At 40.2% G+C, this 16634-nt stretch overlaps 1 long non-coding RNA gene across 1 annotated transcript in view; it reads left to right on the top strand.

The window, feature by feature from the left end:
- Positions 1 to 1397: 1397 nt before the first annotated feature.
- The window catches only part of LOC103369019 (uncharacterized), a 703792-nt gene continuing 688555 nt past the window's right edge, over positions 1398 to 16634 (top strand). The window contains exon 1 of the long non-coding RNA XR_520807.1: positions 1398 to 1445. This is a non-coding gene — a long non-coding RNA (uncharacterized LOC103369019). The remainder of the gene's footprint in view (positions 1446 to 16634) is intronic.

Here is a 16634-nt window from a genome sequence, read left to right as displayed (position 1 = left end):
GAAATAGTTTTAAGATATATTTCAATATAAATTGCTGGCAGTAGAGATATCTAAAACAATGATGGTGGGAAACTGTATGACTTATTTAGTCCTTCCAGTGTTCACATACAGCAGCCTACTTATAGAGGTGGCAAACCAGGAAAATGTTTGCGTGATTAGGTTGCACAAGTTTGATCTGTCTTCATAATGTTATTACTTTAGTATGTACAAATATATAACAAGCATAATTACACAGCTCTGATCCTGCTCCTTCTTGTGATTATATTAACATCTAATATCTATGCAATGGCTGCACTGCACAGATATTACCATATCTATGATATTAACATAACAATGTCATGGTGTGTTCAGCCGTAAATTAAAACAAGAGTACTAGGTGTGGAGATGGACACACAGTGGAATGCAAGTTGTAACTGTCAATCGCTGCATACAGAAGCAACTAGAATTATTAGAAAGGTCAAGTCTTGTGGTGGGCTGCAAGGTGGCGCAGTTGGTAGCACTGTTGCCTCGCAGCAAGAAGGTCGCTGGTTCGTGTCTTGGTGGGGCAGTGACGTGTGGTGAGGTTCACGGCTGGTGAGGCACTGACTTCATCAGAATCAGATTTACAAATATATGCACTCTACAGAGTAGCTTATTGTCATTTGATTGGCAGCAGTTTACGGATTATGTTTCATATCTGCATTCTTTACACATACAAGCTGTAGCCCACAAAACGCATGTTACTTTTTTTTTTTTTTTTAAGTTATTGGGATCTTACCCTTACCTTTAAATGAAGTCCATGCTCCGCTCCTTCTAGACAAAAATATCTGTTACTTTTTTGTAAAAGTCTCCTTATCTTCCTTCGCTGCACTTGACCTGCTAACTGTATATCATACCCAGTCTGGCTTGCTGTCACTTACTCTGCAGCCACGGAGTCACAAGAAGCATGTCTGGGATCAAGAGCGCCCCCTGCCATGAGGCAAGAGAACTGCCTGCCTCACCTGGAACTAATAGTATGTGTCTGCAGATTCTCTGCTGCTTTATGAACGCTCATCACACAAAACACGTTACACACATACAGTTGGTAACAAAAAACACTGTACATTATTATATACATCAGCTAAACTATGGAAAATCAGTTCATATATAAAATGTGTTTGAAATATTTTATTGGCGACATCCAGACAGCCAGTGCAGTTAGCTAGGGATTGTGCAATCCAAGGTGAGGCTCAGCTCGGTGCTGCCCTACTGGCTTCTCTTCCAAGCATTTGAATGGGAAACTGCAGAATTCAGGGATTTTGAATTTAAAAATCTCCAAGATTGGTGAAGCTAAATGAAAAAGCAGATACTTTATAGTAGAAATCACTGGATAAATATAACCATTTCAATTATTTTATCATTATATTTTCTTTTTCTTTCCATGATGTCAGGTGAGGCTCTGCCTCATCTGCCTCCCCTGACTTCACGTCACTGCAGTGGGGACACTGGGATCTTTCTGTGTGGAGTTTGCATGTTCTCCATGTGCAGTGTGGGTTCTCTCCAGGTTCTCCGGCTTCCTCACAGTCCAAAAACATGTTGAGGTTAACTGGTGATTCTAATCCGTAGGTGTGAATGTGAGTGTGCTTGGTTGTCTGTCTCCAAGTGTAGCCCTGTGATAGACTGGAGACTTGTCCAGGGTGTCCCCTGCCTTCACCTTAAGTCGGGGATAGGCTCCAGCCCCCCGCGACCCTAGTGAGGATTAAGCGGTGTCTAGATAATGGATAGATGGATGAAAGGTTTGTGGTTGTATTCTATATGTGTTATACTTCAATACAATAAATACACCGAGAGCAATTCAACAGAGAAGAAGGGATGTGATTGTCGACACAGTGTGTCTATTTATTCCAGCTGCACTTTTCCTGCTGTGACAAGCCAAAATGCCTGCTGTGAAAAGGGTTTATTATTTGTTGTTGGCTGATTGAACCCAGAAAGACAGTAGTTTGCATTGCAAATTTCATTTTATTTTTTTACGGTTGAATCTCTGACAAAGGCTCAACGTTTGTTTTTTTTTTTTAAACTGGGATTTCCTTGCAGTTAAGCTTAAGCAGTGCAAAGTTTCTGAAGTGATGACATATAGTTTAAATCTGGTTTTATTTCCTTCCCATGTACTGCAAACCAATTTGGAATTGTAACACAATCCCAGACAAGCCCCCATTCAACTATAACCTCTTTAAGACATGTACTCTGAATTGAAATGTTTTGGCTTCATGTGTAAATGAGCACCAGGGTCACTTTTCCATAAGAGTCAGTCTTACAATGTTAGAATATGTCACGTTTACATGTCACTTCCAACAAAGCACAAACCTGAACTGTATGCAGTCACATTAATGGACAGGCATGGTCGAGGCTATAGTAGAGTGACATAGAACGACGGTGCTAACCACCGAGCCACCTTGCAGCCCTTGACATAGAACAATAGCCACCACAATCTCCCCACATTACACATTAATTGATATAGTCTACAGCCTCGTACATATCTTGGCTCATTCTGTTGTAGGTATGTTGTGAGACCTAAAAGTGGTGCCTTTGCTTTGACAGATTGGTGAAGCAGCAGTATAATGTCTCCCATGTCTTAAACACTACTTACACTAGTCAACAGACAGGTGCATTTGTTAACATTAACAAGAGTTTTATTCAGTTTAGCAGAGCTTCATTTTGGGTATGGTGTTTTGCAGGTTGGCTCAGTGGAAAGGTTTCCTGGGATACTTAAGCCTAGTCCACACAAAAATAAAACAAAATGGAAGGTCATGTCAACGCAACAGGTAACTCTAACCTTAAAACCATGTTGGTCAGTCAGAACCCTTAAAAAAAAAAGCTGTTGCCATTTTCCAAAGGCATATTGAGGAAGGAGGCAGTCATATGTGTGGACTAATTCTGATGCCTCAGTTCCTCAAAACACTGAAAGAGTAGCAGTACACATACTAGGTGTGTCAGAAAAGTTCCAGGACTGGTGTCACAAAGGATATATTTCAAACCCAAACTACAAACTACCAGTCTTCCCCTTCAGACGATCAACCAGCACGTCTACAAAGAGATCCTGCAGCATTTGCTTCGTTTATTGCGCGAGAAGAGGCGAGAGTTGTGCAAACATGCAAAAAGTCTTGTTACCAAGGTCAGCAATAGCATTATTTTGACCTTTGCACAAATTCGCCTTCTGAAAACAAAGGAGATAGTGTCTCAAGCCAAAACCTTTTTTGTACGCCAACACTGCAAACATAGTTTCTGAATATTTTTACCCTAGAAGGAGTTTTCCTAAAGGTCTTTTTCTAGTTTGCATGCGGTCAAAAGGCCAAAATGCATAACAAAAGGCTGTGTTGTAAATAAAACCCATGTATGTGTGTGTGATGAGCACAAAAAAAAAAAAAGACTGGTGTGAAGGTCTATAGCATGTGGGAGGAGGCTGACATAAGATGAAGCCCACAGCACCGGAGGAGCAACACAGCACAGACTAGCACATCGGAACACTGCATACACCTCTGAGGATATGCAACAGCAACACCAAAACTAATTTCATCTCTAAGCCAGCTAAATCCAATTCAGCACATGCAGGAGAGTAAAATAACGAGGACACCATGTTTGAAATCACACTGACTTTGTGTCATTCACTGTCATTTTCTTACAATTAACAGAAGTGGATCCCACTACAGGTACCGTCCCTTCAAGAACCTTCTCATTGTTCATGTCATTGCAATCGAATCGCTCCACCCACAGTCGAGGCCAGGCAGCATTCAGTCAATATGCAGGACAATCTGATTAATTTGTCACCAAAATGTTAATTTACTACTAAATAATATAATTACATTTCCCTCAGTCATTATGCTGTTTGAACTGTTGCCAACAACTTGTTTAGTTGTACAAGCACAGTTTAAATGAAGCTTATTCACTTTATTTCAGTCAGGAAGACTAAACTTGGTTCCTAGGCTTCTACTTGTGAATCAGTTACTCCTCAGAGACATCCTTCCCTCTATTGGCAGTCAGGTAAGCCTAAAATGAAGACTTTTTATCACTTACACTGAAGCCAATCTCCAGCAAGCATGTTTGTTATTAGCCCAATTAGCTGCACGCAGTCAGAATGTTGTAATTAAATATGGCATTTATTCCCATCAGTGAATCTGTTTTATCAACAGTGCTTCCTACCACCAATCACTTAAAGCAATCTGCTGTGGTATGTCGTATGCACACTTACTGCAAGGCTGGCAGAGGGAACCACAGAGTTGCCCCACCACCCCCAGCAGCGCAATTCACTCATTTCATTTCCTATACTTACTTATATGTGATGGTTGAGCTGTGCTTTGCATGTCAAACTCAAGTTAAAAACCCTGAATAATTTGACAGCCCATTGCATTTAGAGCAGGGTTCATTTAACTGAACTGAGCACCATGTTACAATTCAATCTTTTGTAGTGAGACAGATTTTTAGACGTGATAGACGATCGAGCTCTCAGGATGACACCGTCTGTTGGTGACTCAGTCAACCACTTTGGTCCAAGAGTATTCCTGTAGCCTCACCATGAGATTGACATTTATGGTTCTGTGGGAAATGTCTCTGCTTGGATTGCCAGAAAATGTGGTATAGATGTCTGTGGTGCACAGAGAATACATCCTACTGACTATGGCACTGGCCTGATTTTACCTCTCACACTACCATGAGTCTGACATTTGTGGTTCTGACTGAACTATTACATGGATAAAATGCGGTGCACACATTCATGTGGATGAATTGAAATGACCTCGGTGATCCCTTGACTTTTCATAAAAGACCACCGTCAATTTTAATTTTCTGTGTCGTGATGACTAGACTGCTGGGACAAAGCCTCCTTTTGCAAACTGCAATAAACGTGAATAAGTAAGCAGCTGAATGCGGCAGTCTGGGGCTTAACAAGGAAACATCTCTCTAGTCCTCAGAAACATTTGCTGCATAGCTACAACTTTTAGAATTAAGTTTAAAACCCAGCTCCTGATATATAAAGCTCTTAATAGTGTGGCTCGACAGTGCATATCAAAGATGTTCTCAATTTAAAAACCAAATGTATCTTTCAGGTCTCAAGGCACCTAATGTACCCTTGTCATAGCCCCGGAGCTTACTACAAATCTGGAGAGATTGTACTGAGCCCATGTGTACCTAAAAGGAAGGAACTGCCGACGTGCTGATCGAAGACTCACACCTACACTGTGTTCAAGCTGCTTTGGAGCCAGTTCCATATTATCACAAAACAATTTATTGCTGTCTTAATTATGGAAAATCTATCTATTTCCATGTTGTCTGCTGTTTTTACTAGTGGTGTTCATCTCTCCTTTTGTTTTATTTTTTATTTGCGGTTTTTGTGTCAGTGTTTTATTAACTTGTAAAGCATTTAAACTGCAGCTGTATTAATTTGGTGTAACTGAAATAAATNAATGTCCCAGACGGAAAGGATTCGTCATCTGAGCAACATGAATGTACTTGGAAAATTTAATTGCCATCTTATTTATGATTTTACCATGTTCAAAAGCTTCTAGTAGCTTACGCTTTATGGGGCAAGTGACCATATTTGGTAACTTCCTTGGGTGTCCAGTATGTCCACCCTGTCCCTCTCCTTCAGGTTGAAGAGCCATATGCACTTTGATTTAGTTTTTATATTAGTGACAATTTCGCAACCTTACAAAAAATGTCACTAAACAAATGTTCCAGGCACTTTATAAATGCTTTGTTACTGGTTTGCATTAAACTCCACTTTTATTTATTTTTTTTTAGATTAGTGCCACTAATACCACTACCCCAAGAAAGATGTCACTAGATGAACTTGCCAAACACTTTATAAATGCCTTGTTACTGGTTGTGTAAGTATCATTACCTTAAACGAAAATGTTTCTAAATAAACGTTTTTTGCAGTTTGTTGCGTTTTCTTATATATTAATCTTGATTTGCAACTTTTTTTTAAGTCACAAAAGCAAAAACATCTTGACATATCCTTCAATAACACCCTGGGGTTGAAGTTTTCATTTTCCAAGTATTTCAAGGAGTGCCCTATAAAGCGTTAAGACGTAAAAAATACATGCTGAAGATGGAAAGGATCTTAGTTTTGCCTGTATTTACTCAAAGTATTTGACAAACTGAAAATTCTGACATGTTTGGAGAAGGATCAACAAATCTATTATTACAACTCATCCGGAGGGAGACGTGAATATGTGTAGCAAACCCATCAAACAGCTTTTGAGACATTTCGCTAAAAAACAAAACTGTGAATCATAATGTTGAGGGATCACCAAAGTAATTAGGGTTCATCCTCTGGGGACTGTGAATGCCCAGATCATTATTAAAATTTTAGATTACAAAATTCCATTGCAATCTATCCAATGGTTAAGATATTTTAATCTCTGCTGTCCCTTGAGCCCTGCTCCTAAAATATGATTTAAAATAATGATATTTCATGTTCACGTTAACATTTTTTTGTTGTTGTTGTTTTTCAGCTTGGAAACTGTGTCAAACTCAGATTTTCATTCCATTGTCTCTTCTTTTCAGAAAATTGCAAATTCTAACCATTAAGACTAGATTGCTTCTCTCTTTGTCTCTTAGGTATTTATCCTATTTCTATCCCTTTCTTGTTTTCCTCATCCCCACATCTTTCACTTAATCAGGCCTACACCAGAATTAATTGATTATTTGTCCAAACAAGCAAATAGAGCAATTAATCTGTATTGGTTCAGCACTGGCTCTTCACAGCTCCATTACATGCTCAGGAGCCTCTGGAGAGAAGCACAGAGACCTCGACGAATATAATAATGGCTGAAGATAATACCAGTCTGGCCCAGAGAGAGACACGCTGTTTGTTCCGCTGTTATTAGCCCCTAAAATAAGACGCAGGTGTTTTTTGGTTGTTTTTTTTTTTTTTTTTTTGTCCCTGCGAACAGAAGACACGGGTGACTATGATGGAGAGGTGGGTGCTGTCTCGGCGTAAAGAGGCCACAGAAGAGAAATTTGAAGGTGTTAAAAAAGTGATGGAATAATCTTGTGCTTGGTCTTCCTCATCCTCATCTTCCCACTCACAGCTGCTGCCACTGCAGGAACAGAACATGTTGTTCTGAGAAATGACATTTCAAATTTCATCTTGACTGATGCGACAGCAGCGAAGTGCAGTTAACTTTATGAACATTAGACAACTCCGCCAATGTCCCAGACCATATTATTACCACCATGGGTTTATTTTTACCCCGGTTGTACATTTTCTCCCTCTCTCCGATTTCATTATTGCCATTTATCATTTTCTACTCAAGCATTTCTTTACATTTCCTTCTCCTTGTCACCATCAATCTACCTCGCCCTGGTCTGCTGTTTTTCCCTCACCTTATCATCTCCTCTTCTTCCATTACAGTACTTCATGCTCCTCTTCTCTATCATCACTTCCACTCCTGCCATCACAGAAATCACTACTGTGCTCTCATTCCCACTTAACCATTCCTCATACGTTTTCTCTTCGTCCTCCTCGTATCCTCCTGGCTGCCTTCCTTGTCTTCATCATCCCCATCATCACCCTCATCATCTCCCTCACAGTCCCCGCGGCGCCGTATTTGTATGTGTTGGATGTACTGTACTCTATAAAAGCCGTATGCTAATGCAGTAGAAGGCTGCAGAGCATTACGTCGAGTGGACCAATTTCAGGAGTGCTTGGCCACGTTTTATTACAGCTCATAAGCCCAAGGTCAGCTGCGTAAGATGAAGAGGCAAGAGCGTCCCGTGCAGCACTTGAATCATTTATCACCGTGCTCCCGTCTGCTCTCTTCCCTGTTTCCTCTCTCTCATGTTCAAGCGCAGTCCACATGCAATGCTGCACCTGTACTGTAATATATGCTTCCCAATTTTCACCCTGTCATATCCTCTCCCTGTTTTCTCTACACATCTCTCTTTATCTTTATATATTTCCTTCATGTTTCCGTGTACAGCGATCATTTTTGCGGCCCACTTTAGTCATCATCTTCCATCCTTGTTCCTATCTGTGGAGAAAACACATTTAGCACACTCTTGCGCACGTTTTCATTACTTGTTGACTTTATTGGCACCATGTACTTTTCTCTTAATGCCAAACCTGTAAGCAAAATGGCATATTTTAAATTTCAGCAGGTGTTCTGAAATGTTGCATTACTATACTTTTAAAAAACATGTACTTCACAACATTGCTTGTATACATCCTGTGTACTAAGTGACTGCTTCCCAAAAATTACACAGAAGTAGGATTATAGCATATGCCGTATATATATATACAGATGGTTGACAAATTAAGGTAAAAGTCTGAATAAATGTGTGGTGAAACACAACAAATGCAGATGCTTCCACACAGGTGCACTATATGGTATAATTAAGCAATTAACATCCAGTGGTGCTCTGTGGCATGAAAAAGAACGCTGAGCAGGACCACTTGATTCTGACTTTGGATCAAGATGGAAATGAGAAACCAGTAACTTTGGAAGAAGGTTTAATGTTGGAGCAGGGATTGCACGCCACAAAGACTGCTCAATTAACTGTTTTAATAGTGACTAAAGTGACATCTGCATCCATAGCTATGGGAGAGATATCAGAAAAATGGGTCGAAAACTGTGGTCAGAAGCGTGGAGTGCGATGCTTGCTCATTAGTGCATTACGAAAGAAAAACAGAGCAGCAACTCTTCCTCAGGTGATTGAGAATGTCAATGCAGAACATGATAAGAATCAGTTCATCGATAATTACAGCCAGAGGGATATTAATGCAGGGTTGCACTGCATAAACCCAATCATTACAAAGACGAATGCACACTTTAGTGGTTTGGTAGCAAAGAAACCACAAGCGCTGGTCTACAGAGGTGTAAAAAAAATAAAGGGATATGATCAGATGAGTCACAGAGCAAGATAAAGATGCAGGCGTGAATGTTTGACCGCAAACAGTGAGGGGATCTGGTGGCTCTGCTGTGCTGTGGGAGGCACTTTGCTGACATGGTTTCAGTCCACTTATTCCATAAATTCTAAGGCTAAGAATCTTATAATAAATTCTGTCTCGCCTAAAAATTACATTAAAATAAAGTGTTTTCCTAAATATGTTAGGGTAACACAGACCTGTATGTGGTTAGGTTTCAGCTACAAAAGGTCCTGCATATTGACATATCCTTAAAAATATACTGTTGCCCATAAAGTTGGAGAAATAAAAATAGTTTTACCTCTTGTCATGGAATGATTGTGACAGTGCAATTTATTCTTGATAGATAAAGTGTATATCTTCTTAAAACTTTATTGATATCGCAATGCACATACAATACATTAAACCACAATTAACTTCTGCAAACTGTGGATTCAGGCTTAAACTAAATTGGGAGTACTGAACAATAGGATAATGGTTTTTGCTTCAATTTTTTAACCTTGGCCAATTTAACACGAAACACATTTTCTATTGTCCAGTTTTACTCATTTTAAATGTCACTCAGTCACTAATGTTCAGTCTGGCCACCCCTGACATGGATCAGTGGGTTAAGCCGTTGTGACATACTGTCCACAAGCTGATTGATGATGTCAATGGGCAGGACGTCCCACTCTTTGGTCAAATACCAAAGTCAGAATTCGTTTCACCTGGTAACTGGGACTCAGGATGTAATCACTGCACCTGGTCAGAAGTCATTATTGATGTGAATAAATAGAAATAAAAAGAGGAATGTGTCTGAAAGCAAAAAAATGTCCAACTTTATGGGCAGCAGTGTATATCAAGTGACAATGTGAAAGAGGTTACTCTTAAAGATGAACCTATAAAGAGGTTTAAATCACCCTTATTGCTTTCATAATAGCATTTGCACCAAAATATCTCTAAAAGCCAGCTGTACTCTACGTTTCTTGCTCCAAACAGCAGACACATGCAGCAGCTAGATGGTAGATATAGTGGAGCTGGGACCATAAACAGAGCATAAAGAGAGTCAAAGTTGGACTTATGTTTACCAGGTGGCCAGAAACATAATTCCAAATGAATGCTGACACCATAAGTGCTGGATGTGTAAATACGCAACTGTTTTCTAACAAGTTTGCCATATGAACTAAAAAGGTGAAGCTATTTCAGTGTTGTGTTCACACCTTGTTTCAACGCCTCCCAGCAGCCAAAGGAAAAAAAAAAAAACAGTTATTGCTAAAGTGTTATTTCACAAGTTATTGTCGACTTTTTGTGTATTGAACCAGACTACAATCATTCCCTAAACACACCCATAAAGAATGTTGAATAATGCTTTAGTCACTACAAGTGGATGTTATGGCTAAAAAAAAACAAAAAACTAAACTAAATCCGTCCGGTATAGACGTATTTGAAACTTGCCAAACGCGCAATTACATTTCCTTCAAAATGTACTTGCTGTTGCAATTTAGTTGTAAAGGAATGTATTTTGTCTGAGACTGGGTTGGTATGTTGTTTTTATTTGTTTATTTTTTTACCTATTATGTTTTCACACATTCACTGCAGCTACTCTCTTCCTGTGATAAATCTATATAGGGCACACAAACATTTCTCATATTTTTCACTCAATTTGTTTGTCTCCCCTTCCTAATTTACTCCTATTCTTCTTCTTCTTCTTCTTTTTCTTCTTCTTCTTCTTCTTCTTCTTCATCTTTCCCCTTCTCTTTCTGCCTCTCCGGCTCTGCAGGGGGTAGTTAGTGTGATGCAGCTCCTCTGCAGCAACATCACAAGATGAAGCAACACACAGCGTGGCATTACACCAGGGAGAGGGGTACATGAGTGTGTTTGTGTGTCTGAGGGTGAGAGGGTTCTTTTCTCTTGGTCAAATTGGAGGGTGTGTGTGTCCTCAGAAGTGGGAATGGACAAGAAGATTGTGACTCTTCACATGCGCATGTATAAATCGATGGAGTGGTACGTTTGTGTGCCGAACAGGGCGCGTGTGTGCGCGCAAGCGGGAAAGAAGACCTTTCTGGTGGCTGCTCTTGTCTAAAGAATGTGTGCTGTATATGTATGTGTGCATGCGATTTTATTGGCCTACACTTTTGAAAAGTGACAGTGAGAGAGCTTGACGCTGAATGTGCAACAGAAGCAGAGAGGGTGAGAGAAACAGAAAGAGAGACAGGGTGAGGGTGAGAGAAGGAGGGAGGGAGGCCTGACGCGTTTGTTGGCCAGGTGCCATTTCTTTTTTCAGGAGGTCGTTTGGAAGCTCATCTGCTAAATGGGCGCTTCGATTCTTCAGCTCCAGTCGTCTCGTAATTATTATTATTGTCACGGCTAAAGCTCAGGCATAATAGCTTGTAGCCTCTTCTGCTAAATGACTTAACACAGGTGAGAACATTTCCTAGTGTGACCCTCCCAGCCTCTCCACTGTGGGTGCCTTTGCATCCCATGGCTGTGCTGAGCTAAATCTGAAAATGCGGTTTCATGGAAAAAAACCAACATTTTTGGTAACTTTCTATCCAAACTGAATCATTACAAATTAGAAAATAAGATAAAGCTCTTATTTGTGTTTTTCTCATCTGAAAACATCAAAATATTGCATGATGGTGAACATCTGGTGTGGACTCGACCAGCTGTGGTCACACTGCCTTTTCTTTCAGATTCCATTTACCACTTTGAGGAGCTGAACAAGATGTTCTCATTTCGAATCAGAACTAACTGTACCTTGTTTGCTTATTCTGTGCACATTAATTGTAATTTGCTAGATGAAATTGGATGCTTATCTGGTCTGTGACAGGAAAAGAACAGAAAATTAGTGAATTGACAAGAAAAAAAACAACTTCCCTTCCCTCCTCTTTGGCTGACCATGACCCGGAGTCGTCTTTCTCTCACCTCATCGTCTCCTCCTACATCACAGTTTTCTTGTTCTCCTTTATATTTATATAACAGCAGTCTCATCGGAGCTCTACATTCACTTTAAAGCAGATTTCAGATTTATCCACTCTGGGATCCATTTTTGAAAGGTTTTTGCGTGAGGAAATGCCAGTGTAAAGGACTCGCTGAGTGTTGGAGGCAAAGGGAGACGCACAGAGGCTTGAGTAATCTTCAACCAGTTCATGTTTTATTTATAGTTTACATCAGACAAAAAAGGCAATTCAGGCTTGGTTTTGGTGAGGCTGAGAAGTGGAGAGGAAAAAAAAACCCAAAATATCAACCACGGAGAAAAAAAGGAAACTTTAAAATACACATAAACAACAAAAGAAAACAAAGACAGTTGTAATGGAGTAGCCAGAACTCAACCAACTTTCCATCTCCACCATTTATGCAGGAAACCACTCCTCCAGACAAACAGACAACTCAAATTTAGTTCACAGTATATTAAAATCTACAAATATACAGTCAGTTCTTTGTAAAAACATTTTTAAAAAACACATACAAAAAAAACAAAGAACAGGAGTATTAACAATGAATGTGTTTAGGGTACTCTAATCTAATCTCTAGCATGGTACAGTAAAGGTTGCCTCAACTATTCTCCTGCAAACACGTGATTGACCAGTAAATGAATTAAGATTAAGTGCATTGACCTGATTCAATGTGTGTATGGCAAATGCATGTGTTTATATTATTAGCAATGTAATTGATGATGGGATGCATGCTGAAATTATAAATATTTGAACTGGTTAGCAAGCTAAACTCCATGGATTCACTATGCTCAGAAAGCTAAATAATGCAAAGAAGAGAAATGTATTCCCAGTCAGCCTGACTAAACAGCTACAATTACTTCAACTCCATTGCCAGTTACATGGAATAAATTATAGATTTGCCACTACTGGTGTGTATCCGTGCTGTGTGCAGGTTACTCTTACAGTGTTTGAGTTGGCAGCGTGGCATTGTACATTCAGACCAACAGCCTCATGTTTAAAGATGTAAGGAGCTGCTTGGTGTTGCTTCAGGTACAAGTCAAATGATGAAAGATGACGAAGGAAGATCAGTTTGAAAAATGAAATCAGTGAGTATGAAGGTTTCTCAGAAGCCAAACATCTGAATGAGATTTTACAATACGAATACAATTCTTTTATTGTAACATTTGTGAAATGAGGAATAGAAATATCATGTTACGTGGTCAGCTAACTTATTGGCTAGTGAGATGTTGTGCTCCAATGTGGCTAAAGCTGAACCAGGTGCAGTGTTTTTGCTGCACAGTCCTGCTGAGCTCTCACTCAACAGAGTGGCTTCCTTTAAATGAATAGGATGGACTGCTGAGTTCTCACATTGGTCTGAACACAACGCCAGCGAGGATGAAAGGCTAAAACCGAGAAAAAAAGATCTGTTGTCATATTTGGGTGTATCAGTGTGGATGCATCCTCAGTCCCCTCAGTAAGGGCCTGCCCAGACCAGCAAAGAGCCAATTTATATCTGAAGTGAAAGATTCTGGGGGGAGAAAGCCACACACTCAGTCTCCACTGTGAGACAGGCTGATCTGACCGGCCCTCACACCACAGGGGATACACTTACCATCTCATCACACACTCTTCACATGGCCACACACGCGTCGTCTTTCTCACAACATACACAAACTTCAAACACACGCAGCCTCACTAATGTACCTTTCAGATCTAGATTCCCCCTCGACCTGTGCCATCACCACTGGCGATGCCCAATCTAGTTATCGCTCCATATACCTCAACCTGTCTTCTCCCTCTCTCCTCCTCCCCCCTTTTTTCCAGCACCCCCTCTGAGATTTGAGCTCTCGTTTGATGGCACAGCCGGGGACCAACCGCACCGGAGCACCGGCGCTCATACCGATGAAGTCGGCCTATCTAGGCCACCATAAGCACACACTCTCATCAAGTGCTCTCTAATTAGAATTCAGTGATACTGTAGGTTTCCAGGCAAGGAGAGAGAGGAGCTCAAAGGAAAGCCTTCTATAGATAGAACGAGAAGAATGTCTAATTAAGGTCTCATTCTTATCCGAGTCTGATTGCATAGCATCCTTCTCTCCCCCTCAGCCTCTCCAATTATGAAACCCTTGCTGGCCTTTCTTCAGTCCACGTGGGCTGAGGGTTTTTTATCTTACCAGCGCTGGGGTGTGAGGAGACTGAAAACAACACTGGTGGAAGATGTGCAGGGCTAAATGCGTGGGCAGGTGAGAGGATCATCTGTGCTTGAGTGTGTGTGAGAGAATCAAGAAAAGAAAATAAACGAGGGGGGACAGCATGCGTGTTGTGATTGTCTTTTAACAATGCTGTGTTCAGCTCACGAGCATGAGCATACATGCAGAAGTATCAGTATCCAAAATTAACTTCTGCGGCCACAGCAACCAACTTGCACAACTAGCAACTAGTAAAATGTGGCAGACACACACAGATGCATATTCTTACACAAGTTAAAATTATCACCAATAACCAGAGACTATATAAAAGACGAATGTGGCCAGCAGGTCTGAAATGTGAAGCCGATGTCTAAGTGATGTCATCCTGCATTTTTTCTAACAGCGAGCAGGAGGCGACTTCTTTCGTAGCGGTCAGATTATATAGAATGTGAGCAAATTAGAAAAATGACCCAACTTCTTATTTAATTTATTGCTTCAGTAAACATTTAACAAATGACTTTCTGGACTCAATCACTAGTTTCAAGTCTCCTTCAATACAGAATGATATTCATATTGTGAGTTATGGTCCCAATTAGATTAAAATAGACAGTAAAGTAGGGTTAAAGCATAGTGTCTTCAAGTTCTCAGTCAGATCCACTCACTTGCTGCATCCAGTTCCATAACACCAAGATGGCAACAACCAAATCTGGGTCGCTATGTCAATCTCTTATATAAAATCTATGCCAATAACTTTAAATAAACTGACAAAAATACAGAAACTGGTGACCTTCTTAACTACCAACTACTACGCCAAAACTTTTGCAACCAGCAACACACACAAAAATTAACTGTCGCTGCAACTTTGCAAAACAGTTCTTAAATAAAACTATCCAAAAATACAATTACTACAGTTAGCAACCAACAAACAGCACAATCACAGAGGGAGCAGAGACACCTGCATCATTAAGTGGCTGTTAATATCCTTGCATGTGTTGTGTTTAGTGTGGCTAGATTTGACTGACAAAACGCAGCCCAATCAGAGCCAAGAATGTGCCATCATCATAAACGGGTTTTAATGTCTTCAAGTATTTTATAAGTATTTTATCACAGGGTGACAGAATAATATTTGAATAATAAAAAAGGTTCAGCCTCTATCAAATTAATCAGAGGAGATGAGGGGCAGGTTTATTACTGTCATTTGGTTTTGTTGGGGGAACTTGGCCAAATGATACAAAATGTAGCCCACTATGAATCCTAACTATCATGATCCATCCCGACAAAGTAGGTGTTCAGGTTCCAGGTTTAGGTTTCTCTCTCTCCTGCAATCCCAATACATCTGGACTGAGGAGCTGCACTGTACTTTGAGCTATTTGTGATGAGACTTATCTCCCTACTATTATGTATGCAGGTTTGCGGTCATGGCTTTCTGGAACACTTGATTCTAGCCCAGGGCTATTTTCAGTGTAATTTCACTACCTTTACTTTTAAGCTCTTATCTTGGTCATTCTAAGGGTTACCCAACATGCTTTATCTTGTTTTTGTGAAAAGAGTCTAGGCTGTCCAGATCTTCAATCATTTGATATGATTATACTTACAGATTTTTATGGTACTCTTTCTACTATGGAAAAAGTATTTTGTATTATGAAATAGTTTTAAGATATATTTCAATATAAATTGCTGGCAGTAGAGATATCTAAAACAATGATGGTGGGAAACTGTATGACTTATTTAGTCCTTCCAGTGTTCACATACAGCAGCCTACTTATAGAGGTGGCAAACCAGGAAAATGTTTGCGTGATTAGGTTGCACAAGTTTGATCTGTCTTCATAATGTTATTACTTTAGTATGTACAAATATATAACAAGCATAATTACACAGCTCTGATCCTGCTCCTTCTTGTGATTATATTAACATCTAATATCTATGCAATGGCTGCACTGCACAGATATTACCATATCTATGATATTAACATAACAATGTCATGGTGTGTTCAGCCGTAAATTAAAACAAGAGTACTAGGTGTGGAGATGGACACACAGTGGAATGCAAGTTGTAGCTGTCAATCGCTGCATACAGAAGCAACTAGAATTATTAGAAAGGTCAAGTCTTGTGGTGGGCTGCAAGGTGGCGCAGTTGGTAGCACTGTTGCCTCGCAGCAAGAAGGTCGCTGGTTCGTGTCTTGGTGGGGCAGTGACGTGTGGTGAGGTTCACGGCTGGTGAGGCACTGACTTCATCAGAATCAGATTTACAAATATATGCACTCTACAGAGTAGCTTATTGTCATTTGATTGGCAGCAGTTTACGGATTATGTTTCATATCTGCATTCTTTACACATACAAGCTGTAGCCCACAAAACGCATGTTACTTTTTTTTTTTTTTTTAAGTTATTGGGATCTTACCCTTACCTTTAAATGAAGTCCATGCTCCGCTCCTTCTAGACAAAAATATCTGTTACTTTTTTGTAAAAGTCTCCTTATCTTCCTTCGCTGCACTTGACCTGCTAACTGTATATCATACCCAGTCTGGCTTGCTGTCACTTACTCTGCAGCCACGGAGTCACAAGAAGCATGTCTGGGATCAAGAGCGCCCCCTGCCATGAGGCAAGAGAACTGCCTGCCTCACCTGGAACTAATAGTATGTGTCTGCAG

This window comes from Stegastes partitus, unplaced genomic scaffold (genome assembly GCF_000690725.1).
Source record: "Stegastes partitus isolate 25-593 unplaced genomic scaffold, Stegastes_partitus-1.0.2 Scaffold26, whole genome shotgun sequence".
Classification (NCBI taxonomy): domain Eukaryota; kingdom Metazoa; phylum Chordata; class Actinopteri; family Pomacentridae; genus Stegastes; species Stegastes partitus.
The sequence above is the reverse complement of the archived record's forward strand: the minus strand, read 5'-3'. Positions and strand labels throughout refer to the sequence as shown.